General features: G+C 52.1%; 1 protein-coding gene across 3 annotated transcripts in view; it reads right to left on the bottom strand.

Annotated features, from left to right (window-relative positions):
* Positions 1-3173, bottom strand: part of LOC111146617 (ST3 beta-galactoside alpha-2,3-sialyltransferase 1) — a 36548-nt gene extending 33375 nt beyond the window's left edge. The window contains exon 1 of one of the 3 annotated variants that reach the window (XM_022502251.1): positions 3064-3173. The gene's annotated coding sequence lies outside the window, so the exon portion shown is untranslated. Of the gene's footprint in view, positions 1-2973; positions 3025-3063 lie in introns of those variants that run through there. The other 2 variants (XM_022502249.1, XM_022502252.1) reach the window with 2 other exon arrangements.
* Positions 3174-25883: the final 22710 nt, after the last annotated feature.

Below are 25883 nucleotides of genomic sequence, written 5' to 3'. Positions count from 1 at the left end.
CCCTAACTCTCCAAATATGTTCCTTCCAGCACACCTGGTCCATGAGCTGTTCCAGCAGGTGCCAGACAGGGCTCAGTATCCTCACAGACCACAGCAGAAGTAACACCTAGGCAAGATGAGTCTGCCCAAGATCACAGCCCACTAATGGCCCTGCCAGGACACCCACGTGCCTGCCTTGGCCCTTTCCCTAGCCCCACCCCAGGCTCTGCCGGATAGGACTTCCTCTCCTGAGATCAGATTGAGGTCTGTGGTACAGCCCCAGCACAATGTCTTGCTCTATGTCTGTTGTTTTGAAATCCAGGCTCCTGTCCGGCTTAGAAAAACAAGCCTGAAGTAGTGGAACAGAGTCTGGCTCAAACATGTGGTTTGAGAAAAAAGACAAAGCAAGGAACAATTGGAAGTATGGAACTATTTCAAATGTCACCCAAGAGTGGACAGTGCAAAGATTAAGGAACAAGACAAGTAGTTTCCTCTTAGATACACACCTTCCTTCTGCCCCATTCAGTTCGGTTCGATTTTTCTCGCTATACAGCCACAACCACCTGCCTCACCCCTGCAGACACGTGGAGGGAGGCAGATGGAGAAGACAATCGAGGCTGGTAGCTATGTTGGTCCCAGGGCCTTTGCACACACTGTTCTCTCCTGCGTAGAATGTTCTTACCCTAGAATCCACATCGTTTGCTCCCTGGCTATATTTATGGTTTTGCCCAAAAACGCTCCTTGGAGGGGCCTTCCCTGGTCACCCTAAAATAGCATACCTGTCACTGTCCCCAGGCTCAACGGCACTTCCCATCACAGACTTAATCGCAAGATGACACTTCATTGTATACAGAATTTCTTCTTTCTGGCTTTGTCTCCCTGCACCAGGAGGGCAGAAATGTCACCTATGACCCTGCCTGCTGCGTCCCCCATGCGGGGGACAACGGTGGGCTCCCACAATATGTGCGAGCCAGAGGTAGGGTGAAAGTGCTCAGAGCTCAGAAAGCAGAGGTTCCTGTGGGTTTGTGCATAGGGAGAGGTGGAAGGGGGTGGTCCTTGATCATTGTGGGGTCTCGGGGTCCTCATATGGGAAATGGGATGGCGACACTGAGAACCTCAAGGCAGCCCTGCCCACGGATGGCCCAGGGCAGCGTGCAGCTCGGGGCAGGTGCCCTCTCAACCCGGGCCCTTGTCTTGGGGGCCTCTTTGTCTCCAACTGGGCAGATCAGCCACCCTTAGGAAGGGAAGGCCGAGCTCAGCCTACAGACTTCCGTTGGCTTTTGAAAAAACAACAAAACCAAAAATACCATAAAACCACACTGTGCATCTGTGCAGCTGTCGAGAGCTGCGGCATGTAGGCGTGGGTCCTGCCCCGGGGGGTCGGTCCTCTGTGGCCGAGGCAGGATGTGGGGCACACAGCGTGGACGGGGACACCTGGCTCTCCTGGGTGGGGCGCACGGGCCTGATTCCCAGAGAGTCTGGAGCCTCGCAGTGACTTCCAGGGAAGGGGGGAATGTCAGCCATGGGGATGGAGGGGCTCAGTGCCCCCACGTGTGTGTGTGTGTGGCTCTGGGTCTGTCCCGACCAGGGTACCCACGGAGGATGGGGTTGTTTTATCAAATACCACCCCCTTCTCAGTTCCCTGCCCTGATGGCTTTTCTTTGTCAACTCAGGAACAGGAGCATCTGTGTGAGTATCATCAAAACCTCACTGCCATTCTGGCTGGGAAACCACAGCCAAGAATCCCTACTGTACAGATGGACAAACTGAGGCCCAGCAATGGGAACATACTTAGCAAAAAAAAAAAAAAAAAAAAAAAAAAAAAAATTAAGGAATAAAAATATGCATGCATGCAATAAAATAAAATAATAATACAAAATAAAATAGAAAATAAATATTTTTAAAAATTCACGTAGTGTCACGTGGCAGAGCCATGCCTAGAACCAGCTCTCCAGACTTCAGGACGAGGACATTTTTTTAGCGAGAGGTTTTCAAATTTTCTTGAAACTCGGGTCTTCCCCAAGCAGAAACTCGCTACTTCAACCGCTTTTCCCGGCGAGGTGGTGGGGGAGATCCCTCAGACCGGCCCTTGGGTCTCACCACCCGGAAGCTAGTTTGCAAAGCCAAGTCACACCCTCTCCGCCCCCACCGAGTACTCTCTGAGACTCCAGAGGCCTAATCAGGCAGTTAATCTGCGGTCACGTTACTAAATGGGCCTTGTTCGTTCTCAAAGAGTTTTCACAAACAGGTTCTAGGAAAACTTGTGAAAACAACAGAGTGGGTTTCAAGCACTGGCACCCTCAGTGACGGGCGGGAGGAGGCGGGAGAAGCAGTGGGACCAGGAGAAAACAGGGATGGTCCGAGCCACGGTGAGGTTGCAGAAAAGGCTGTGGGAGTGGGTTAGCCCCCCCGCAGGCCACCAAGGGCATGTGGGAGGAGGGCGCTGGGGGCCCGAGTTGGCGTCAGGCCCACGTTGGACTCCACCTCCGCCACCTGCCTGCCCTCCTTCCCACCGAGAAGTCAAGTGTCCTACTTTCTGAATCACAAAGACACGTCCACTGTCAAAATAATCTATCCGTATGGTCTGCCTGTACGACACCAGACAGGCTTTATAATCAGGCACAGAATGCATTTCTCGTGCCATATGTGCTGGCGACCTGTTGATGTGTTTCAGTGTGGCAAAAAGGGAACGCACTCAGTTAACCAGAACTTTCTGAAGATGAGAGGAATGTCCCATCCCCTGAACACTGCCCCACCGCCTGGGATTACAAAGGACCGCCTTCGAAACATCCTGGATGTCTGGAGAGCCTACTGTGTCCTGGGTACCGCAGGAGGCACAGCGAGAGATACAAAACCCCGGTCACAGGTCTCCCCCACTTGTGTGGTGGGGGGACAACCATTTCAACACAGTTCAAGGCAGAAAGAGCAGGCAGTTAAGAGCACAGATTCTGAATTCACAGAGAGCAGGGTTCGAATCCCAGCTTTGCCACTTACCAGCTGTGCCACCTCGGGGGAATTCCTTAACCTCTCTGAGACCCCGTTTCTTTATCTGAAAAATAGGAAAAAAAGAATACTCAGACTTACGACAGTGAGAAGGCATGAAGATCTCCCTGGAGAGTGCCAGCCATGTACACAGGAAGTGCTCTTTTGAGGGCAGAGCCCTCTGACCCTGCTGAGGGGAGAGAACAAGAGTTACTTTCAGAGCGCTGGGTCAGAGTCAGGGGAGCGAGTGGCAAGGCTCTGTGCTCCAAACCCCGAAGTGAAAACCTCGTACCGCCTGATCTCTGAGACCACTTCCTGCCCGAGACCCAGGACCGGGGGTGGGGGTGCACTCATTCGGGGATCCCTCATGTGCCTGGCAGGGTTAGCCACTCTACACCCACAGCCTTTCATGGCAGCCCGAGGCAGTTCCAGCTTCCTGTCAGACCAGGGAGGAAACTGAGGCTCACGCAGAGTGCCCTGGTTGGGCCTCAGGAGCAGCAAGCAGCAGAGCGCCGGGGCTGGAAGCCATTCTGCCCCAACGGCAGAGGACAGAGGGCTTTTCAGGTGCACTTGCAACAGGGCTAGTGGCGAGTCCCAGATCACACAGAGGTGGGGCGAGAGTCTGATTCTAGAACATTCTAACCAGCAGGAATCAGACAGCTGGGCATTTTGCGAAGGGAGAGGTTACATGAATCTGAGAATTAGGGAGGTGTTATTATTGTTTTAACTTTTTTCCCCCTAGATGCTGGGGGGAGGGACTTTCTAAACAGTAATAAGGATGGATGAAAATGCCCCCCCCACCCGTGGCGTGAATAATAACCCCCAGCTTGGAGCAGCTTCAGTTGCTTGCTGTCTTGGCTCTTGTCACCTGTGAGGCATGCAAAATGCTTTCCCCCGGAAGTGGGGATGCAGAGAAGTTTCTGTAGGATTCCAGTTTTAGTATGTGTGCTGCCAAGGCAGGAAAGAAAAGAACTTTCTGAATAGTCAAGACCACCTGAGCTTCTTTCCCTCCCTCTCACCTGAGCGTACCTGTACCCGAGGACCTGAGCTCACTGACCTCTGCACGTCAATAATGGATGACCCAGAGGCCCATGGGTGCTAATATTACATAGAGGCCATCCCAGCCAGCAGGAGGGACTCAGGGCTCAGGATGGGATGGCCTGCCTCCGAATCTCCATGGGAACAACATAAAAGGAGAAATTTTTGAGAAGTATAAAATAGTTTAATTAATTAAAGTAATTACTTTCCAGAATAAGCAGCATGGGTGGCATGGCACCCTCTCTCCCACTGCCTGCAGGGGAGCATGGAGGGCGACATAGTCCTGTGTAACTAACATGGGGTGAGCCTCAAGGCCATCGCGGCCATGGCTGGGGGACCACCAGCCTGTCACTCCTGGCTGTGCCTCTTCTGTGTGCCTCAGTCTCGTCATCTGTAAGGTGGGGAGAATGATAGTGCCTAGTTCCCAGGTTGCTGAGGCAATTAAAGTCAACATATGTGAAGTGTTTAAGGAATGCCTGGCAGATAGTAAGCGCTCTCTAAGGGATAAGTGGCTATCCTCACCATCACTACCACCACCACCATCTCCGGCATCATCATCATCGTCACCATCGCCATCATCACCATCATCTCCATCACCATCGCCATCATCACCATCATCTCCATCACCATCGCCATCATCACCATCATCTCCATCACCATCGCCATCATCACCATCATCTCCATCACCATCGCCATCATCACCATCATCTCCATCACCATCGCCATCATCACCATCATCTCCATCACCATCGCCATCATCACCATCATCTCCATCACCATCGCCATCATCACCATCATCTCCATCACCATCGCCATCATCACCATCATCTCCATCACCATCGCCATCATCACCATCATCTCCATCACCATCGCCATCATCACCATTATCTCCATCACCATCACCATCACCATCAGCATCATTGTCATCATCTCCATCACCATCATCATCATCATCCTCATCATCCTCACCATCAACATCATCATCACTGCCATCACCGTCATTACCATCACCATCATCCTCACTGTCTCTACCAACATTATCACCGTATCATCACCATCATCACCACAACACCATCACTATCATCATATCACCAACATCATCATATCGTCACCATCATCACCATCGCCATCATCATCATCTACTCCAGCCCAGATGTGACACATCTTATGGAAAGTGTCATTTTGCTCCCATTGCCCAGATGAGGAACTTGAGCCTGTGAGAGTCCAAATGCACTGAATTATTCATCGTGCCAATAATTAACCAGCAGTGAGCTGGGAGGAGGCCCAGGATGTGTACATGGTGCCACCACTCCGGACACTGTTGACCTGAGCTGAGCCACATCAGGCGGTGACTTCGAAAGGCAGGCTGTCCCTATGTCCCTGATCTTTTTCTCCTTAGCTGATGGATCCCTTTGCTAAACAAACACCCGCAGGCACAGCCCTTCCTAAGCAAGGCCAGATGTGATTGAGAAAAAGAAACAAACATGGAGTTTGGAGGGTCACCACCGAATCCCACCCCTGGCTCCGAGCCTGGTTGTTCTCTCTGAGTGGCCATTTCAGCTGAACACCCAGACTCATGAGCAAGACCTAGAAGCTTTCCCAGACACAAGGCAGTAGGAGTGAGTTCTCCTGATGCCCACCCACACCCAGCCGTGTCAGGCGGGGTCATCACGGTGCTTTACTGGTGGAGACAGTAAGCGTGGGAGGGGGTTTGGAGAATCACTGCCACTTCGGACTTCCATACAGAATCTTTGTAAAAAGATCTCTTGGAGTCGGTTTTGGTTCTCAACATTGCCCAATTACCTTGGCATCAGCATGTAAGGCCCTGAGGAAGTGAAATCTGCTGAGATTTTGCTGGCACAATTTTTGGCCTTTTTCTTTTCTTTTCTTTCTTATTGTTTTTTTTTTTTGTTTTTTTGTTTTGTTTTGTTTTATTTCAGTGTAGTTACCACCCAGTGTTTTATCAGTTTCAGGTGTACAATGTAGTGATTCAGCAATTCTATACATTACTCCATACAGCATTATTTACATTAGCCAAATTATGGGAGCAGCCTAAGTGTCCCTCAATAGAAGATTGGAGAAAGATGCGGTGCATACACACTAGGGAATACTCTTCAGCCATACAGAGAATGAAATCTTGCCATTGCAAAATACTTGTCCTGAACTGATGGATCCTGGTGATGTGACTAAAGTCCCAACAGGTTAGCAATACCCAGGGCTCCCCAAACCTGGTTGGCCCCCCTTAACTGCCTCCTGATTCGCTTTGGGATTCCAAAAATGTACTTTCTGAGCACCTGATCTGCACCAAGGGGTCGGTGCCAAGGACTTAGAGATAAATGTTTTGAGAAATCACCACTGCAGGGAAATACTCAAGTCTAATGTGGGACAAGCTACAACCAAGCACTAAGAGAAGCCTAGCTTCTGTTCAGTGCATCCTTGTGAAGCCCTACTCCCCAACATCACTGTATTTGGAGACAGGGCCCATGGGGAGGTAACTGAGGTTAGATGAAGTCATAAGGGGGGTCCTAAGCCCACAGACTAGCAGCCTTGTAAGAAAAAGAAGAGATACAGAAGAGCACTCAGAGCGCACCCATGAAAGAAAGGCCAGCAAGGACACAGCGGGAAGGTAGTGGTCGACAAGCCAGGAAGAGAAGTCTCAGGAGACAACAACTAGGACAGCACCTTGACCTTGGACTTCCGGCTTCCAGGACTGGGAGTAAATAAGCTTCTGTTTTTTAAGTCACCCAGCTGTAGAACTTTGGGATGGAAGCCCCAGAAGACTGATGCAGTGCTGTAATTACCATCCCCATTTTACAGATGAAGAGACTGAGCCACCAGGAGGAGATGTACCTTCCTGAAGGCCAAGCAGTTCCTAAGTGGTAGTCCCAGGGGGTCAGACCCATGCATCTGGCTGCAGAACGCAGCACTTTATGGCCGACTGCATTATGAAACTATGTAGTTTCCCCCTCCCTGACCCCTCCCTTTCACTGTGAGAGAGCTATCCCTCCCTGCTCCATTGATGTTGGCTTTGGCCCTCCTGTCTCTTTCTTTGCCCAGTAGGATGTGAACAGGTACAATGTGTACCATCTCTAAGCAGAAGATTTCAATTTGATTATGTGGGGTTTTTTTAATGGGGATTTTTCAGCTCTGGCGTAAGTGTGTGATGTCCTAGATAATGATTCCCTTAGCCTGGGCCTTAGAGATGACTCAAGGCACATCATTGGCCTGCACTTGGCCCACAGTTTACTGCACTTGGCCCACAGTTCACTTGTCATACAAAAAAGAATTACACATTTGTGGTAAGTCACTGAGATTTGGGGGTTCTTTGTTATGCAGCAGAGTGGACACAAGTAGGGCTCATTTTGTAATGATCCTATCTCCAACCAACCAACCAACCAGCCCACATTCTGTCTATAAGAACGGAGTAGGTGCTCAGGAGATCTGACTTCCAGAACCGGCTCTGTCCTTCACCAGCTCCCCATGGCTTTCATTTCTCTGGGCCTTGGTTTCTTCTTCATCTGTGAAAATAGGGATCATAACAGCACTGCATTCTGGGTTCTTGCAAGGATTCCATAAGAGGTGATAGGAAGTTCTGAGCATGGTGCCTAACATAGTAAAGGCCTACTATGCCCATGGTTGCCACCTAGGATGATGATGCGATGTGTTGAAGCTATAAGAGTTAAAATCAAGTGCTCCTTTTTCAGCCCATCTTATAGCTAGTGCTCCCTCGGCCAGTCAGTGTGGAGGTCCACATTTTACAGGAGGAGGCCCAGAGGCTGGTCCTGCTTGGGGAGGCAGCAGGAAGTAGGAAGAGCGAGGACACGGGAGGCACTTGATTTTTGTGAAGGGGAAGATGGGCTCCCCTAGGCCCAGAGCTGTGGAAGCACGATCTACAAAGAAGGGTGGGAAGAAGGTACCTTGAGGGGCTGGTTCCCCTTCTCCCATTCCTGTCCCACTTCACAGATGAGAAACTGAGGCCCGGAAAGGGGAGTGTCTTCCCCAAGGTCACACAGCTGGTTAGCATCAGAACTTGGGCTAGAACCTTGATCTCCCGAGACCAACTCAGGCAACATTCCACCGCCTCTTGCTCATTGATGATGAAATGAGACTCATTCTTCAGGCTACCTAGGAAGGCAAAGATCAAGTTTCTCTCTCTTTGTGGGTAGATTTACCAAAACTCCACAATTCAACAAGCTTTCCTTTGAGTCACTTCAAAACATCCCCTTCTCTTTCTGGGAAACTCAGTCTTATTCACACCCCCTGGCTCCTGGAGTGGGCAGTGGGGTAACATGCTGTGAATACAGTTCAGGGCACAAAGTAGGGGTTAGTGGTTGCAAGATTTGTTTTTTTTGGGGGGGTCCCTGTTTATTGGCCCACTTTGCCCCAAACCTTCCAACAGGCACTGTGTGAGGAAATTCAGCACAGGAAGGTAAGGCTCTGCCTTCCAGAGCTGCCAGTCAGGAAAATGAGACTGGAGGCTCTATTTTAGAGAAGAAACAAACCGTGCCGAACAGTGAGGGCTTCAGGGAGGAGGCGACCCTGCGCTGGCTCTAGAAATATGGGAAGAAGATGATAAGGCAGAAGAGAAGAAGAATTTCAGAGTCTTGGAGGGTAAAGTTGTGAAAAGGATCCAAGAGGACAAAGGTCTCAAGTTTTTGATTTCATTTTTATTTTGCAGGGTGTGGGGCAGAACTGACACTGAGGGACAGGCAGAACAGTCCACAATTTCAACTTTTAGGGAGCGTAACTGAAGGAAGCTTTGGTTTATTCATCTGAAAAACGGGGGAAAACTGAGGCCAATTCCAAGATGTAGAGAGAGCGGAAAGTAGAGGTAGTGGGTCCCCCTGGAGCAGAATTCGGATCTGCTTACCATCTAAGATCATAATGTCTCCCTCCAGGGAAAAGCTGGGGAGGTCTGCTCGTGGTCCATTATAAAAGACCACAGTCCCTCAGATGTGAAGCAAAGCCACGGGACATGGGGTACAAGTCGAAATGATGCAAACATGAAGCGCAGGCTGCCCAGCTGGGAGTGATAAAGTCCTTTGTCTCTGACCCAGGAAACTCATGTTTTCTGCCAGCATCTGCCATCAAGCTAATTGCTAGCTAGGCTCATGACCACTCTCCCAGCTAGCAAGTAGAGTAACACCTCAAGATTTCCTCAGTCCTGCAGGGCCATTGGCCACAGGTGACAACTTTTGATTAAAATTAAATACAATGTAAAATATAGCTCCTCAGTTGTATCAACCAAATTTCTAGCACTTAAAGGCTTTAGGTGGTTGGTGGCTACGGGTTTGGACAGTACAGATATGGACCATTCCCATCACTGGGGAGGTTCTCTTGGCAAGACCTGTTCTAGGAGATATGAGCACAGGGTGTGGGGTTCCATCCTTCCTCCTACCACGTACTGGCTTCGAGAATGTGAGCAAGTTACTTCCTCTTCAAGTTCCTCTTCCTCATGTCTAAGAACGGAAAAACGGCTGACCTTGTGGGTTCTTGTGAGGATTCCACAATAACCCATACAAAGTATATCTAGTCTGGCCCCATGGGAAGGGCTCCCCAAACAAGAGCTAACATTTTTAGGCCCAGAGCAAATGCCAATTCCCCCTTCACACAGCAGGGAGGGTGGCAGGCAATACCAGGGATGCAACGGAACAGGAAGGAAGGGAGCAAAACACAGAGGGGCACAGTAGGAAGCCGGGCCCAGAGGTTCGGCCTTACCCCAAAGGCAAGTGGGAGCCTTTGAAGATCATAGGCAGAGGGATGCCTCATCTCCCACTACCCAAGCTCACAGAGGCAGCGTGGAGAGAAGGAAGATCACAGGCTTTGGGACAGAAGACATGGGTGAGATTCTCCCCCTGCCACCTTCGAGTCGTGAGGCCCTGGGCAAGGCGCTGGGCCTCGAGAGCCAGAGCTGACACCTTGCAGACACTGGCCTCATGAGACCCACCTCACAGGGTTATTGAGAGGGTTCAGTGAGGTAACACATGCAAAGCTCCCAGAACAGTTTCTGGCACACAGTAGGGAAGCTAAGGAAAGCAGCTCCATTCCTTTTTCTCCTCTCCGGAAGGGAAGGCTGGCCCAGAGGACGAGCAGGAAACCTGAGTGGCACGGAGGGGCAGGCACTGGGAACCAAGAAGTGCTGGGCTTTGCTTAGGTAGCAGATTACTCCCAGTGACCTGCGGACCTTCACCTGCAGAGACGGGTTTCAGGCTTTCATTTTCTTAGCTGGGGTCAAGCTACTTGGAAGGCTCTGGGTTCCTGTAGAACAGAGATGCTGTTGGCGCCCAGCCTGAATGGCCGTTCCCCCTTAGCTGCTATGGCTTTTGGCTCCAGAGGACTGCCCTGGCTAGACAGGAGCCACCTTTCAGGGAAGGAGCCCACAGCCTGGCCCCCATCACCCCCGGAATAATTGAGGTGCCTGGGATTACATGATGCTGGCATCCTTTGCCTCCCTGTGAAGCCAACCCTGTCACGGGCACGCTTTGTGCTCTGGGTTCCCATGGAGTCAACTGAGGGTTGACTATAGCTGGAGGCACATCTCTGCTTAGCTTCTCTCCTCCCCCTGCCCACCCTGTCTCCCTCACCCCCGCCCCATTCTCCTGGAGCACCTCCTTAGTAATCCACAAACACCAAATGCCTGCCTCAGGCTCTGCTAGCCAGGAACAGAGATCCCTGCGTGAGGCTGGTCTGAGCAGTGACTGCCAGTTAGAGAAATCCTCAGGAATGAAATGTTCTCAAGTGCAGAGAACCCTTCAAGAGCAAGGAATGTCTTCAGCAACCCCCTGGTCCAATCCCTTGGCTCCACATGAATGAGCAACCAGGGGCCACCAGTCATTTAACAAGGACTCCTCGGGGCCCAGAATGTGCCAGGCCCTGTTTAGATCCTGGTGATACAATGGTGAACATTCACTAACTGGCCAAGTTCCCCTCCTCTTGAAGCTCATACATCAAATCAAACAGCAGAGCACGGTGAACACTTCTGCAGAGAAAAAAGTGGGCAGGGAGACTGTGGACGATAGCCCTGTTTGGAGGCAGCCCTGGCGTGACCTCTCAGCCAAGCCACCAAATGTGAGTCACCCATACAAAGGCAGGGGTGAGGGAAGCAGAGTTCAGGCCAAGGGGAGAGGCAGAGTGAGATCAAAGGGCAGAGACAAGTGGGTCGTCCTCAGCACGGAACCCCGTGCAGCGCAAGCGTGCCCAGCGAAATGGTGATTTTACAAGACGAGGTCAGACAGGGAAGCGGGACCTGATCATGTCAGCCCGGGAGCGTGGGGACCTGTCAGCCAGCAAATGGGCAGAGGTGACTCTTCTGGATTCCCTTTCCCAGTCAATTCCTCGGGGTTGGCTCCATCCTTGGGGAGCCAGGTGACACACCTGTTCCCACCCAAGCTCCCAGGTCAAGACCACATCTCACATCGGGTTTTCAATGCCAGAGATCAAGCTTCGCGAATGAACCGAAGAGTGGCCTTTTGAGCACCAGCTCCATGTTCCAAACTGCTTGCTTCTCTGTGCTTTCCTGGGAAGGTGCCCATCAGACACGAGGCCGATAAATATTTCATCGTCCTTCATTTCATCCCACATCAAATGAGACCCAGCTGCAGGAGGCATTGGGAAGATCGGCGGGAGGTCGTCAGAGAGGAGCTGAGGCAGAGGGTGGACTTTTGGAGGGGCCCAAGGCTCTCAGAAGGCAGCCAGCTGTACCTCCTGCCACGTGCTCACCAGGCAACCTGAAACCAGTGCCGAGAGTGTCAGGAGCCTCAGTCTCCTCCTCTGGAAAATGGGCACGCCAGTAACCATGAGAGAGTGGAGTGAAGGCGGCTCTGGGACTTGGCACACAGGGCACAGGTGTCTGGTCTCACCACTACTGACAGCGTCGCTTGCCTGGGCCCGGGGCAGGGGGATGGAGGGTCCTCCTCCACCCGGGGTGGCCACCGTGGCTGGGAGCAGCTTGGGGACACAGGGTGAAATCCCTCATGAGGAAGATGGGGAACGGAGGAGGACTCTGAGGAGGTCAGCCTTTGGCTCTTTCTCCCTAAATCCTTACGCTAGGCAATTCTTCCATGATAACCAGTGACCTTTTCAAACAGGATTTTAAGTGATCAACAGAGGGCTGTGGCCAGAGCAGATAGAGGGCAAGTAAGGAAAACCTTGCCATTCTCCCTCCTTCAGTCTCCAGCATGATTATCCCATGCCCGAATTAAATCCTTGTGATATACTTGCCCATACTGGCAGTAAATACTCATCTCGGGGGTTTTAAAAGATCAGCAGACACAGTCTGGAAATTCTCATCGAGCCAAAGCCTGCTAAGGACAGAGAAGCAAGGTTATCTGGGGGTATGCGGAGGTGGATGCGCAGGGGATCAGAAATCCTTGGGGAGGTAGCAAAGATGTATATGATGGAAATGTCCCAGCACATATGATAATACAGAAGGGCGGCTGTCTTTAGTGAACAGCTACTATGTGCCCAGCAGGTCGCATCCAACAGCTTCCATTCACTAACCAGGCACACGTGCACTGTTACAAACCCCTGATGTGGACTAAGCCATCTCATCTTGCCAACAACCCAGCATTAGGGGCCAGTGGCACCCCATACCTAGGCAAGCACAGAGAGGGTAAGTCACTGGTCCAAGGTCACACAGCCAGAAGGTAGCAGAGTCAGTGCCTGAATCCAGATTGTCAGGCTCTGGGGCTGAGGCTGGGAGTGACACACGCCATCCGTTCACCTCTCTTCCCTTTGTCTCCAGACCCTGAGAGTTCCACAGGACCACTTGAACTCTTAGGGAGCACCTGCTGAGGTTCAGAAAGGTGAAGGGTCTGTCTGTGTGTCCTTGGAGACTCAGCCCAAGCCCTGCATTTGCAGGGGGCCCTGAGGCTAAGCAAGCCAAGGGGGTGGGAGGGAAGCAGAAGGGAAGGAGGAGAAAAGCCACTGGACGCGCAGACCCAGAGAAGGAAATCCATCTCCCCGTTTGTCCTTTGCAACACCAGGGTTTTATGAGTTTTTAATTAAAATTTTTGACAGACAAGCTGCGTCCTACGCGCTGCACTGGGTATAAGCACACCTGTGAGAAAGGATCAGAAGAGGCCTGAGGGGTCAGTCAGTCTCCTCTGGCTTGGTATAAAATTCACATGCGACTCTTTAACATTAAGCTGACAGCCCGGTCCATGGAAGGGTCCAGAGCTGCGGGGGGGTGGGGGGGTGGGCAAAGGGGGGAGCAAAGGTAGCTTCCATGGAAGTTGGGGGTCCTTGTTTGGGGTCCCATGGGGGCTGCCCGGGACTGACTGGTTGACTGCACAGGTCTTTCAAGTGTCTCCCGAGAACACACCTTTCAAGGTCAGCAGTGAGAACACAGGTCAGAGAGGGGGGCATGGTGCAGAGGAAACCCCTCTGGAATGCCACCCTCCACTCTAGGCCACCGTGTTTGGCGTCCCGATGCCTCTGGCCTTGACCCAGTCCTGTGCCTCTCCCTACAGCAGCGCCCTCCCTCACTTCTCCTGCAGGGGACGTGGGACCTACCAAGGTGCAGGGCGGCGGCAGCACGTCCAGGATGCCCCGTCTAGTCCCAACTGGCAGAATTAATCACTCGTGGGGGCATTTTGCTCACGCTACTTTTGAGTACTTTTTTCTTATTCTAGCTTCCCCCCCTCTCCCACTTAATCTTGGAGTGGGAAAGTCCTCTTTTGAGCATAAAATTCTGCATTTACATAAAAGACAGAACACATTAGAAGTGCAAACCTTCCTAAAGCAGGAGCTGGGAAACTAGAGTCCGGCCCCCAGTTTTTGTAAATAAAGTTTTACTGGAACAGAGTTGTGCACATTTATTTCCATACTGCCCGCAGTGGCTTTTGGGCTACGATGACAGGTGAGTAGCTGTGACACAAAGGCTGTGGCTCTCAAAGCCTTAAGTATCCACTACCAACCCTCAAGGAAATAGGTGTCTGGCGCCAGCTGGATGGGATCAAATATCCTGAGCAACAGTGAAAAATCAAGGTGAACCAAGAATCAGATTTGCAGCATGCCAGGCACCTAGTAGCCATAATATATAAAGAGCACTTATAAAATAAGGACACACACACACTTAATTTCTAAAAATGGGAAACAAAAAAAAAGGCAAATCAACTGAGAAGAAATGCAAGTGACCAACTAGCTATAAAGAGTGGCTCCAGGGACGCCTGGGTGGCTCAGTTGGTTAAGCAGCTGCCTTCGGCTCAGGTCATGATCCCAGCGTCCTGGGATCAAGTCCCACATCGGGCTCCTTGCTCGTCAGGGAACCTGCTTCTCCCTCTGCCTCTCCCTGCCATTCTGTCTGCCTGTGCTCGCTCTCTCCCTCTCTCTCTGACAAATAAATAAATAAAATCTTTAAAAAAAAAAAAAAAAAAAGAGTGGCTCCAAGTCACTGATAATCGAAGTGACACACAGGACAAAGAGATTTCATTTCTTCCCTATTGGAATCTCAGGGGTTGAAGAAGGAACCACAGGACTGACCGACCCATAGTTCGTCCTTCTGCCTCTCTCCCACCAGATGTAGCATGCTCCCAGGCAATGGGGAATGGATGTGCTTTGCTGTGGTGTCGGGGTCACCAGGAAGCTCAGAGTACCCCAGAGCCACATACCCTGGCCGTCTGTCGTGCCATCAGCATGGCATACAGAGCAGACCCCATGCCTTTCAGGGTAATCCGCTCCCTCACCCTACTGTCGTCTCCATTTTCTGGAACTCTCTGTTCTCCTGCCCAGCAGGCTGTGGTAGAAATACATGCCTCTGAGGGGTGAGTTCTTCCCCCACCATTTTGGGGAACAAAACCTTCCCACAAGACACCACCAGCCAGCTGGCCCACCCTCCAGAGACCACACCCTGCTTTGCCTCCCTGGGCCACCTCTTTCTGCTTTGCCTCCCACATTCTCTCTTGTTCTCTCTGTTCTCATCCTACTAACTCCACAAATGGTCTTGAATTCTCCAAGCTCGTTCCTGCCTCAGGGCCTTTCCACCTGCTGAATGCTGACCCCTCCCTATCATTCCTGCTTTAGTTCAAGAGGAATTTAAGGCCAAAAGTAATTCCCATTTCTCTAACATTTTCTTTGGCAATCTGGATCCATCTGCCGGAATACACTCTCACAATAAATAGCTCTGTGAAGGCTAGCAGTACAATTACTAAAATGGCCAGCCAGTGTCACGGCTAGGACATCATGAACTGGAACAGCTCAGACTCTCGTAATTTCAAGCCCAGGTTCATTTTCCTAGGCCACGAGGTTGACCACAAGGGAGAATAAACATCCCCCACTCGGTCTGAGATGTCACAAGCAATCTCTTTTAAGAACGCTGGTTCAAGGGTAAGGACACGTCCTTCAATCAGACTCCAGGCACTCAGTGGGCGGGACCCTCTGGCAAGAGGCCAAAGGTGTTCTCTGCACCACCGGGCTGAGATTTATGAGTTCAGCGAGCCTACAGACTGCCCACAAGCTGCCCTCCCGTCAGAAGCGGGCCTTGCCATTACTGGCCACGGGTGGGCCAGCCACTTCCTGTGGACTGGCCGCCACTCAGAATGTACCCTGTGCCAAGCTCCCAGCCAGGCTTCTGCTGAAACCATTCCAGGGTCACTTTTGGCAGCACAGTAGCTGGGCAATCCCATGCAGGAGGGCGCAGAAGCCCCAGCCTTCCTCCTGACTCTGTCATTACAAAGATGTGTGACTTAGAGAAAGGCCCTAACCCTCTCTGGGCTTTAGTTCCTACTTCACAGAAAGGCAGCACCAAGGAGCCCCTCAGGGTGGTGGACAACATGCCTATACTAAGCCACAAAGAACTTTGGGTCACCAGTCCCTGCAGGACCCTTGACAAGTTCCTGAATTCTTAGCCTTGGTTTCCCGATCTGTCAAAGCTGGTGTTAAATCAGAGGGGGTTGAAACTGCTGCCTCATGGGCCTGTTTTGTCTGCGCCAAAACTCTGAATTAGCGAACACTTTTAAAATCAGAAAACGACACGTGAAAATCTGAACCTCTGCCTCCTTTGCTAGAGGAACAGATGATCCAGGAACCCGGGGCTCACATTCTCCCGGGGCTAGGCAAGAGCCATCTCCTTTGGTCAGGACCTGGTCAGTCTGCCGGTCTGCTGCAGACCCCACTATTCCCTAGTGCTGACCCAGGCCTCTTTATCACACCTGCACTCCCCACAAGGCCCCTGTAGACCCAGGAGACGGTGATCTCTGGACTGGATATTCTACGGGCCCCCTCTGCTCTGGCTTTCCGTGACTTTCCTGATATCCACATGCCACTAGAGGCCGCCCTGCCATCCCCTGGGGTAGGGAGTGGAGGGCTGCCTCTCATGGCTCTGTGAAGGGAGAGGCCCTGTCTTTGCCAGGGTTCCGATCCGGTCAGCGGAAAGATGATAGCTCCTGGAAGGTACTGAGCAGCCATCAGGCCACACTGAGCTCGCACCGCCCTCCGTAATGACCTGCAGTGTGTAATCCAGCCCCATGGAGAAACCTAAGGAAGGAGGGCTTTTTCCCTGGGTAATTTCCTGATCATACAATTTCAGGGTTGGAAGGGACTTTAAAATGGCAGCTAGACCAACCCATCATTACTGTCTTGCTGTTGGCCCAGCACTGCTGGGAACTGAAAAATACAAGACGTGGCCAAAGCAGCCCCAGCCGGGAGTCCTCCCAGGCTGCAGAGGCCAGGAGAGGAAGCAGGCATGACAACTCAGGATCACAAGGGCTCCGGGACCGCACAGCGACCCGGCACTCAGCCGTAGAGGGGCCAAACACAGCGCGTAAACAATCTCCCTCATTCTCCAGAGAACTCTCCTAGGAAGTGCTGTTTCTCATACCCGGTTTGCAAGGGAGGACTCTAAGGCTCAGAGAGGTTAAGGCCCTTGGAGGAAGTTGCATAGCCTGTAGGATGCTGGGGGCAGACTTTGATCCTGGTGATGTGAGACCCTAGAACTGGATTTGTACACACAGCTTTATCTTGCTCTTCTGGAAGGGCAGCGTGGGGAGCAGAAAGGAGAGGCCTGGGATCAGAGCCTGATGAAGGGGCAAATGCCTACCTTTCTCTTGAAGGATAAGGAAGAGGGAGCGAGCTTGGGGTTGGGGAGGACAGGACAGGCACAGAAGTCCGGGGCCTCCTTAGCAATCCAAGAAATGCACATGCAAACAGAAGGAGGCATCCCTTGACCCCGATAAGCCTGGCACAAATTCGCAGGCACCATGATGCCAAGTGTCCGGGGTACGTGTAGTCCCAGAACCTCATGCTGTGCTAATGGCAAAGTAGACTTGTCAGCCATACGAGGAACCACCAGAAGTACTGGGCAAGTGACATATAGGCAGGCTCCATGCCCCACCAACACTACTCCAAGGCGAACACCAGAGCCATCCAAAGTTATCAAGGAAAGTATGGAGCGCCTTCCAGAATGTTCTTATATGTGCGAGAGGAAGAAAAATCCTGGCTCATAGAAATTTTTTTTAAAAATGAGGGAACTGTTTCTGTTCTAGTGTCAGGGTGACAGGAGTCAGGAAACGGGCTGATTAGCAGGACGGCCCGGGAGGAGTCCGGGATTGGATGCCAGCGCAGATGAAGAACTCGAGAAAGGAATGCAGGCAAGAATCATTACTTCCAGCAATCCTGCTTTGGGACCTGCGAGAAGCTCTTTCCATTTGCCTCCACTCAGCATTCATTCATTCAACATGTCTGCATTGAACACCTGCCGTGCGCCCGGTAACCCGCTGGGCGGGAGGCTGAGGCAGGGAGCCACGCGGATGAAGCCGCTGCGTTTCCGAGGTGCTCCAGGGAATCAACAAAGCACGAACCACGTTCTCGGTCAGAGGTGCAGAGGCCAGTGATGAAGAGTAAAGAGGAGGGTCGAGAAGGAGCTGGCGGTAGAGGTGTGCATGCCATGTCCTGCACATCCTACAGGGAGCCCCTAGGGCAAGCCAGTGCCAGGATCACAGAACCTTCCATGTCCTGACGCTTCTGCCTTCCAGCGGCTGCCAGTCGTCCCAGCTTCAGGCGGAACTTAACCTAGACTACCATGACGCCCCTAGACGCCCAGCACGGCTTCGAGAAAAGAGGTTCCTGACCCACCTGGAACCTTCCCTGGGAGCTCTTGGATTCTGATCCCACTTTAGGGGCAACAAGAGGCCTCCCCACCCCCCGCAGAGGAGACCTTGCTCCTGCCAGCTGTGCAGGGCCACAGCCTTCTGTCTAGAACAAAAGGGACATTCATGTGGGGCATCGAAGGCCTCAAACAGTAACCTTGCTTCCCCTCTGCAATTCCCCTCCAGAAATCTCTACTCCAGGAAATGGCTTGCCGCACAGTTACTGTCTGTGATAAACTGAAGAGGTTTATCACTGTTATTTTTAATAGCAAAATGCAAGAGAGCTGCAGCGTGCCCCACCTTAAGGAGGGTATTAAGAACAGCGAGGTGTGTTCAAGCAGCCATTCTATGACGAAGAAGTCTCTATCGTTAGTAAAGCCCCTGAAGAATTTAAAATAACACGGGGAAACATCTGCTGTACTGTTAAATTGGAAAAAAACAAACAAAAGAAACAATACCAGAATCAAAACTACAGTCTTAACAATACAGTAACCAAAAATGCAGAGAAAGGAAATACTCTAAAATGCTAAAATCGGTACTTTCCGGGACGATTTTTGTGTTTTTTTCTTTTTTGGTTTGTTTTGTTTCCTCCGGGTCATTATACTTTTTCTCTATTTTCAGGATTTTCTTCAGAGGTCATGGTCACTTTCATGGTAGTCAAATAAGACGATTAAAAACAAAACAAACCCTAAACCAGTAATGGCACCTTTAAAATTTTCTCTTGCGGCCCAGTGCTGGGCTGGCTGGGTTGGCATCTCCCCAGAACCTTGATCTAGTTATCTCTCCAGGGCTGTATGTAACGAGAGAGCATCCCAGGATTGGCGATTTCATGGAAGTGAGGCTTAGGCCTCTGGAAAGGAGGAAAATAGGGAGCAATAAAGAAGACCAACAGGGACAGCAGGTAAGGACTGTGTAACCGTGCAGACCCAGCAAAATATGTAAATTAAAAAAAAAATACAAATGGCTCCCAGGAATGACGGCTGGAAAGACTGTCCTGGACCCCCATGCTCCCGAAGGCCTCACCAAGCCCACACTCCCCAGCTGGAAAGTCTGTGGGATGGTGGCAATGTCACTCAGGAACATAGACAAGTCCTTCCCGGACTTGGAAAGCTGTGGCCCAGGCTCACTGTGGTTCTATCTCCTCATACCCCTCCCGGTGGGAATGTAACACAATGTCTTGTATCATACATCAGGGCTGAAGGTCCGGCTCAGAGAGGTCATCCACTTGCCTGAGGCCACACAGCTGATCAGGGACGTAGCAGGGAGTGGGACTCAGGCCTCCAGATCTGTAGCGCTCTACCCCAGAGCACAGCTGGCCCAGAAGCCATGTGCTGGCATCCAAAACTCTGGGTTCCAATCCACGTCAGAGAGTCACTCGGCCGCTGCGGGTCTCGCCGGTCAGCCCCAAGGAGATCAGATTTCATCTGTGAACTGGAGGTCCCCCCCAACGCCCCTGCCCCATCCAGCACAGACAAGGTGCCGGGCAAATGGGCGTTAGAGCAAAGAGATCAGCATGGACTCCCAGGAGGAGAGCTGGCTCTGCTTAGACATTTGGCAAAATGTTTCCACACTGCTTTCTGGCCCAAGAGAGCCAGTTTCTGGCCAACTGTGCTCAATGTCTGTCTAATTCCAAACAGATGGGTCTGCGCCCTGCCCCCCACTCTTCCTCCACAGCCTCCTGCCCACCCCCCTCCCCTTGCTCCAGGGGCCTCCTGCCTCTGACAGGGCTGGAGGGAGGAGCTGAGGGCTTGCTGGCTCTTCCTAACACCACAGAGGCAGAGACTGGGCATCTAGACCCACACTAGCCAGAGGAGGGACAGACCCCATCCCCTGGGGACACCTCTGTCCCAGCACACGTCAGGTCACAACCACCAGAGTCTGATTCTGGCTCTGTCAAATCTTGGCTGGGACCACTGGGCAAAGGTCTTCCCCTCTCTGTGTCCCCCGTAAAGCAGGCAAAGCCAGGCTGAACCAAAGCCACATTTTAACGGGCCTGAGGGTTCATGCAAAAGACTTAAAAGAGGCATGCCATGGGGGGCGGAGATGGGCTCGGCTGTCGCCTCTCCTGCTCTGTGTCATATGCACAGTCCAGTCCCCTGGGATCCCCAGGACCTCCCTAAGGCGGGCAGCATGGTAGGCACTCTCCCCACGAACTGTGGATCGCTCCCAAAATACTTATCTTTAACGAGGGCCAAAGAAGTCATAATCATCCCAGTTTTTCAGATGAGACTTGGAAATACAAAGAAGTGAAGAACTCGTCCAAGGTCACCTGGCCCAGATGCTGCCCAGCCAGGACACAGACTCAGGAGGCTCCTGCCAGGACAGAGCCCTTAACCACCAGGCAGCACGGCTGCCTCCAGCAGACAGCACCATTCGGGAGGCAAGTGGATCCTGCAGCTTCTCCCAAAGGCAGCGCTGAGTGGGAAGGCCGGCCTGGGCTCGGGGGGGCTGCAGCCAGATGAGCTCCAGAGCTGACAACCCCCTCCTGGCTTCACACGTGCCAACTTGCCCTAGTCCTGGAGAGATGCCGGAAACCCTCACCCCTGCTGTTCCCTCTGCCGTCAACCACTTCCCAGCCAACACCCAGGGGCTGTGCCCCCCCCCCCCCGGTACATTGTTCTAGATCAGGAGGAAGACAGCCTCGAGGAAGAACTTGAAGGTCCCCCACATCCAGAGCCAGCCAACCCGTGTGGAGTTCTCACTAAAAGGGTCTGTCTAATCATAGTGTTTGCTTCAACCAGTGAATGTCTTTCTTTTTACCCAGCCATTTGTCTCCAGAGAAAAAGGCTTCCACGGAGGGGCCAGGAGCCTCGCTACTGTTGGGTTCCTGAAATAGATTACATGTCGGAGAGAAATGAGAGAAGACTGGGACTTTCGGGCAATAGTGAAACCACCGTAAAACCCTGCCAATTAGAGGGCTCAACAAAAAAATGGAGCTGCCAGGCATCTGAGGTGGAGGGAGCTCGATGTGTTTTCCTAGACTTGCAACACCACCCAGCGTGAGGTCGGAGGGGTTCTCCCAAGGAGTCAATGCATGAAATTCTGCAGCTGAGGGCAGTGGATGGGAGGTGCTATGGTTCCTGGGAGCACTATGGGTTGGAGGGAGCTTCTGAAGGAGTTAGGACATGGGGACAAGGGACCACATCTACTGAGAACCCAGGGTGTGGGGTACATGGCTGGACTGAATTCTCAGGACCCTTCAGGCAAGCTGGGCCTGGCAGCCCCAGGAGCCGGAAGAGAAAACAGAGGGTCAGAGAGGCAAGCAGACCTGCCCAAGCCCACCTGAGTATTGGTTCTTGAACTCAGATCTGGCTGATCCCGGGACACCCATCCATGGCCACTAAGGTTCATATTTGCACAGTCACCCCCAGGAGAAGGGGCTGCTTTCTAACAAAGAATGAGGTGAGGTGCTGTTTTACTCAAGGTGGAGGGAGGGACCTTGCCTCTATTTATTTATAGGTCAAAAGCCCAAGAAGGGGTTTGAGGGTGAGGATAAAGCCCTGGATTGGGAACTGAATCACCCAGGTTTAAATCTTGCCTCTACAATGAGGGGCGCGTGGGGGGCTCAGCCGTTTAAGCGTCTGCCTTCCGCTCAGGTCACGATCTCAGGGTCCTGGTATCGAGTCCCAGGTTGGGCTCCCTGCTCAGCGGAGGGTCTGCTTCTCTCTCTCTCCCTGCTCATGCTCTCTCTCCCTCTCAAATAAATAGATAAAATCTTAAAAAAAAAAAAAAAAAAAAAGAAAACAAAAAAAAAACAAACAAAAAAATCTTGCCTCTACTATGAATGCTGTGTGATCTTGGGGAGATGACTTCAGTTCTCTGTGCAATGGTACCCTCAGCTGGGAAAAGAGGGCGCTGGGGTGGTAGCTTGTTTGATCCACGTGCTTCCCTCCAGCTCTGGATCCTATCGCCACATGTCAGCTCAGCACGGGGGTTAGGAGCAAAGGCCCCAGCGCAGGATTGCTAGGTTCGAGTCTCAATGTGGCCCTGACCTCAGGCAAGTCGCTTTTCTGTGACTCATGCTGCCCTGCATAAAATGAGAATAATACCCAGGGCATAGGCTCTTATGACAATTAAGTGCAAATAATGTGTGTGGAGCACGTTGTGGGGGTGCTCTGCCTCAGTGGATATCAAAACTCAAGCCATAGCCATGCAGAGCTCAGGACAACCTCACTGCGAGAAGGAAACAGCTTTCCTGCTTGGGGCGGGGTGGTCTCACACCTCAGTGCCTCCTTTCTGGGGGACTAACGGCAGACAGGAAGCTCCACATGCCCCAACCCCCACCCCAGCTCACAGACACGTCAATCCCGGTGGGCCCCGGTCATGATTGAGTGCTTAGAAATCTGTGGGGTTGCCCACTGTCTTCCAGAAGGGAGGCATTCCCAGGATGTCAGCGTCTAGAGGGCTGCGCCGAATTCTCCCATAGGACCCTAGAGGGGACTGTGCCCACCCCCACCCTGAGCTCATTAAACTCATTCCAGAAAAGTCCAACTGGAGGAGGGGATGGTGTCTAATATCCCCGGGGTGGAGGAGGGTGGCGCTCAGCTTAGATGCTTAGAGGGAAGGCGCAGGTCAAGTCCAGAAGACCAGGCTCAGCAGCTGTGCAAAGGTCATCCCTGCGCTCACTGACCCATCGCCAGGCTCACTGTGCTGGGCTCCGGGCTAGTCACGAGGGCGCAGAGCTGAGTGTAGCAAAATGGGACCCCTAAGAGCCCCTGTCTTGCGAGGGGCCGTGGGAATCAGTAGACAGTGCATACATGTGCTAATCCAGCTCTTTCCCTCTGCAGCCTAGAAGGAGTCGAGACCAAGGGTCAGTAAACAACAGCCCACGGGTCAAAGCTGGCCTGCCTCCAGTTTTTGTAAACGAAGTTCTGCAGGAACACACCTGTGCCCGTCACTTAAGCATGGCCCGTGGCTGCTTTTGCTCCACGATGGCAGAGTCCAACAGTCAAACCGAGACCCACAAAACTGAACATATTTACGATCTGGCCCTTTAGAGAGCAAGGGTGCTGCCCCTGCAAGCCCAGGGCCACCTGGATCCCTCTGGCACACTTAGTAGTGGTGAGATGAGAATGTCCCACGGGGATAGGGACAAGGGCAGAGGCCAGCATGAAAGCAGATGGGGCATTGGGGACAGTTGCCCAGGGTGGTGGCCCTCCTGCTGAGGTGATAAGGGCTTGGCAGACCACCCTGCTGGGTGAAGAAATAGGGGTGGGTGTTCTCAGCAGAGGGATGGCACGCGTGACGACACACGGAGAGTGAAACACTGAGCTGGTCGTACATGCAGTGCAGGTGGAGGGGGGCACATGGGGAACACCAAGGGCTGTGGGGAAAACCCATAGCCATCGGTCCCAATCTGGATGGAACAGAGCAGCCAGTGAAGGACTTCCTAGTTCTCTAGCCTGGTACAGGTGACAAGCCTGGAGTTCAGGTCATCTTTTCAGAGGTTCGCCCAGTCCTCGCTCCATAGAATTTAGCATCTAGCAGGGGAATCTGACAGGCACACGCCAGGTCGGATGAGCTGAGTGCCCGGGAGGGGCACAGACAGAACGGGAGCAGGGTTCTGTGGAAGGAGGAGATGGGTCCATCTGGGAAAAGGCTGAAAAGGGTCCCAGGGGAAAGCCAGCATTTTTGGAGAGCCCTAGGAGCTCAGATGTTGGGAGCGAGTGCTCCTGAACAAAGATAAGAGGTCACAAAACTCAGGACCGGTGGGCGGTCCCACCTGGCAGGTAGAAAAGTGAAAGATCCCGCTAATAGGGAGAAAGATGGGCAGGCAGATAACCTTGCAGTTTAGGATAGGAGGCTAGAGGCCTATGCAGGATGACACGGGCACCCAGAGGAGGGGTAAGGCCAGTGAGGGTTGCAGGCGTGGTTTCCAAGAGGAGGCAACGTTGCACTGGAAGGGCTTAGGGAATTAGCCGTAGGATATCACTACTGTCCATTGAGAGGCACAATGTCACACTTGGGATATGCGAGTCACCTCAAGGCCAAGAAGGCTACCACGACAGGCCTTCCCCCTTGCTCCCTGACCATCTGCTGGCCCCTCACTTGCTCTGTAGGGGTCCCCCTGTGTCTGCTGCTCAGATTCCCCAGGCATGCTCCTGCCTGCTTACGGTGTGGTGACAGCTGTCCCCCAGGTAACACATGGACAAGGCTGTCACCTCCTCCAAGTCTCCTGAGGTTGGCCAGCCCCAGCCACCCTCCACTGGCCGCTCTAACTCTCACCACTTCTCATCCTCCTATGAATGCCAGACTCCATTTGCTAACTTTGGAGTTAACCAGAAGTCCCCCCACCCGGAGGTACAATTCACAAGGGATTGCTTGTGAGTTACCCAGGCATTCCCAGCTCTCTGAAGTCCACCTGGTGCAAAGAGGCATTCATTCAATACTTGTCAATTGATTTAAGGAATCAGCCAGAGTGGGGAGCCACAGTCCCCACCAGAGCAGCAGGAAAGGAAGCCGGCATTTCAGCGTGACATCTCCCAGATTCCTTCACGCGGGTCCCATGCTACAGGGACAGAATTGAAGCCAACCTTTTGTCTTTTTATTTTTTGAACTTCTGTGTCTTTTCTTTTTTTTTTTTTTAAAGATTTTATTTATTTGACAGACAGAGATCACAAGTAGGCAGAGAGGCAGGCAGAGAGAGAGGAAGGGAAGCAGGCTCCCTGCTGAGCAGAGAGCCCGATGCGGGACTCGATCCCAGGACCCTGAGATCATGACCCGAGCCGAAGGCAGAGGCTTTAACCCACTGAGCCACCCAGGCGCCCCTTCTGTGTCTTTTCAAAGGCTAAGAGGATGCATGTGCCTTTGTAGAGTTCACACCGCGAGCTTCCAGACAAAAGTATTTCAGGACAAGGCTCCCGGCCTGAGCTTCGCCTCTGACAGACACAGTGCAGCCCGTCACGTGCAGCCCGGGCTTCAGGAAATCCCTGGGCCCAGGCGCTGCGGGCTCCTTCTTTGATTTCGGCCCTGCCTAAGGGGCCAGATGTTCTCGTGCTGGTGGCTAAATGAAGACGGTTACGTCACCAGCAAACAGAGGAAGGAAAAATGAGAAGCATATTCCAAACTTGTCACCCAGCCCTTGATCTGGTTTCCAGGGAAGCGAAGGGGAGGGGAGCAGTGACCTCTCATCTGGGTCCTGGGCTTAAGGTCCTGCTCCATGAGGCACTCCCTGCACACAACCCTAGCTGAGTCCAAAGTTTCCCCCGCCTAGCAAGGGGACAGAAATGCCGACTTAAGTCATGGCCGTATTGAAAATTCAATTTCGTAGAAATGATGTATAGTGGGTGACTTCTGTGGCAGTAACTTTAAAAAAATATTTTATTGGCATTAGAATATGCATAGTATATGTGATAGGAAGTATATATACACACAAATATATGCACATTCACATAGGATATATGCATATATATGCACAAAGAGCATACATCTGCGTATGTGTGCACAGACAGCCCGAATAGCATTTAATACATGCCTGGCACTGTTCTGAGCGTTGCACATATCCACTCATTTAATGCCCATAGGAATCTTATGCAGTGGGTTCTATTATCCCATTCTATAGAGGATGGAAATGAGGCAGAGAAAAGTCAAGTATCTAGCCCAAGGCCACTCAGCTGGTGGCAGGTGGACCTGGGATGTGAGCCCCTTTCTCCCTTGGGCAGCCTGTTAGAAAAGCTATCTTCTCAAACACTGCACCTACACTCCTGAAATTATGTTCCCGGGACCCCCGGGGGTCACTGAGGCCCTTCCAGGGAGCTCATGATGCAAACCAGTTTCATACTATTCCTAAGACATCATTTC

The sequence above is a fragment of the Enhydra lutris genome, unplaced genomic scaffold, assembly GCF_002288905.1.
Source record: "Enhydra lutris kenyoni isolate GAN:26980312 unplaced genomic scaffold, ASM228890v2 scaffoldscaffold14, whole genome shotgun sequence".
Taxonomy (NCBI): domain Eukaryota; kingdom Metazoa; phylum Chordata; class Mammalia; order Carnivora; family Mustelidae; genus Enhydra; species Enhydra lutris.
Note: the sequence above shows the minus strand (reverse complement) of the source record. Positions and strands in the feature narration are given on the sequence as shown.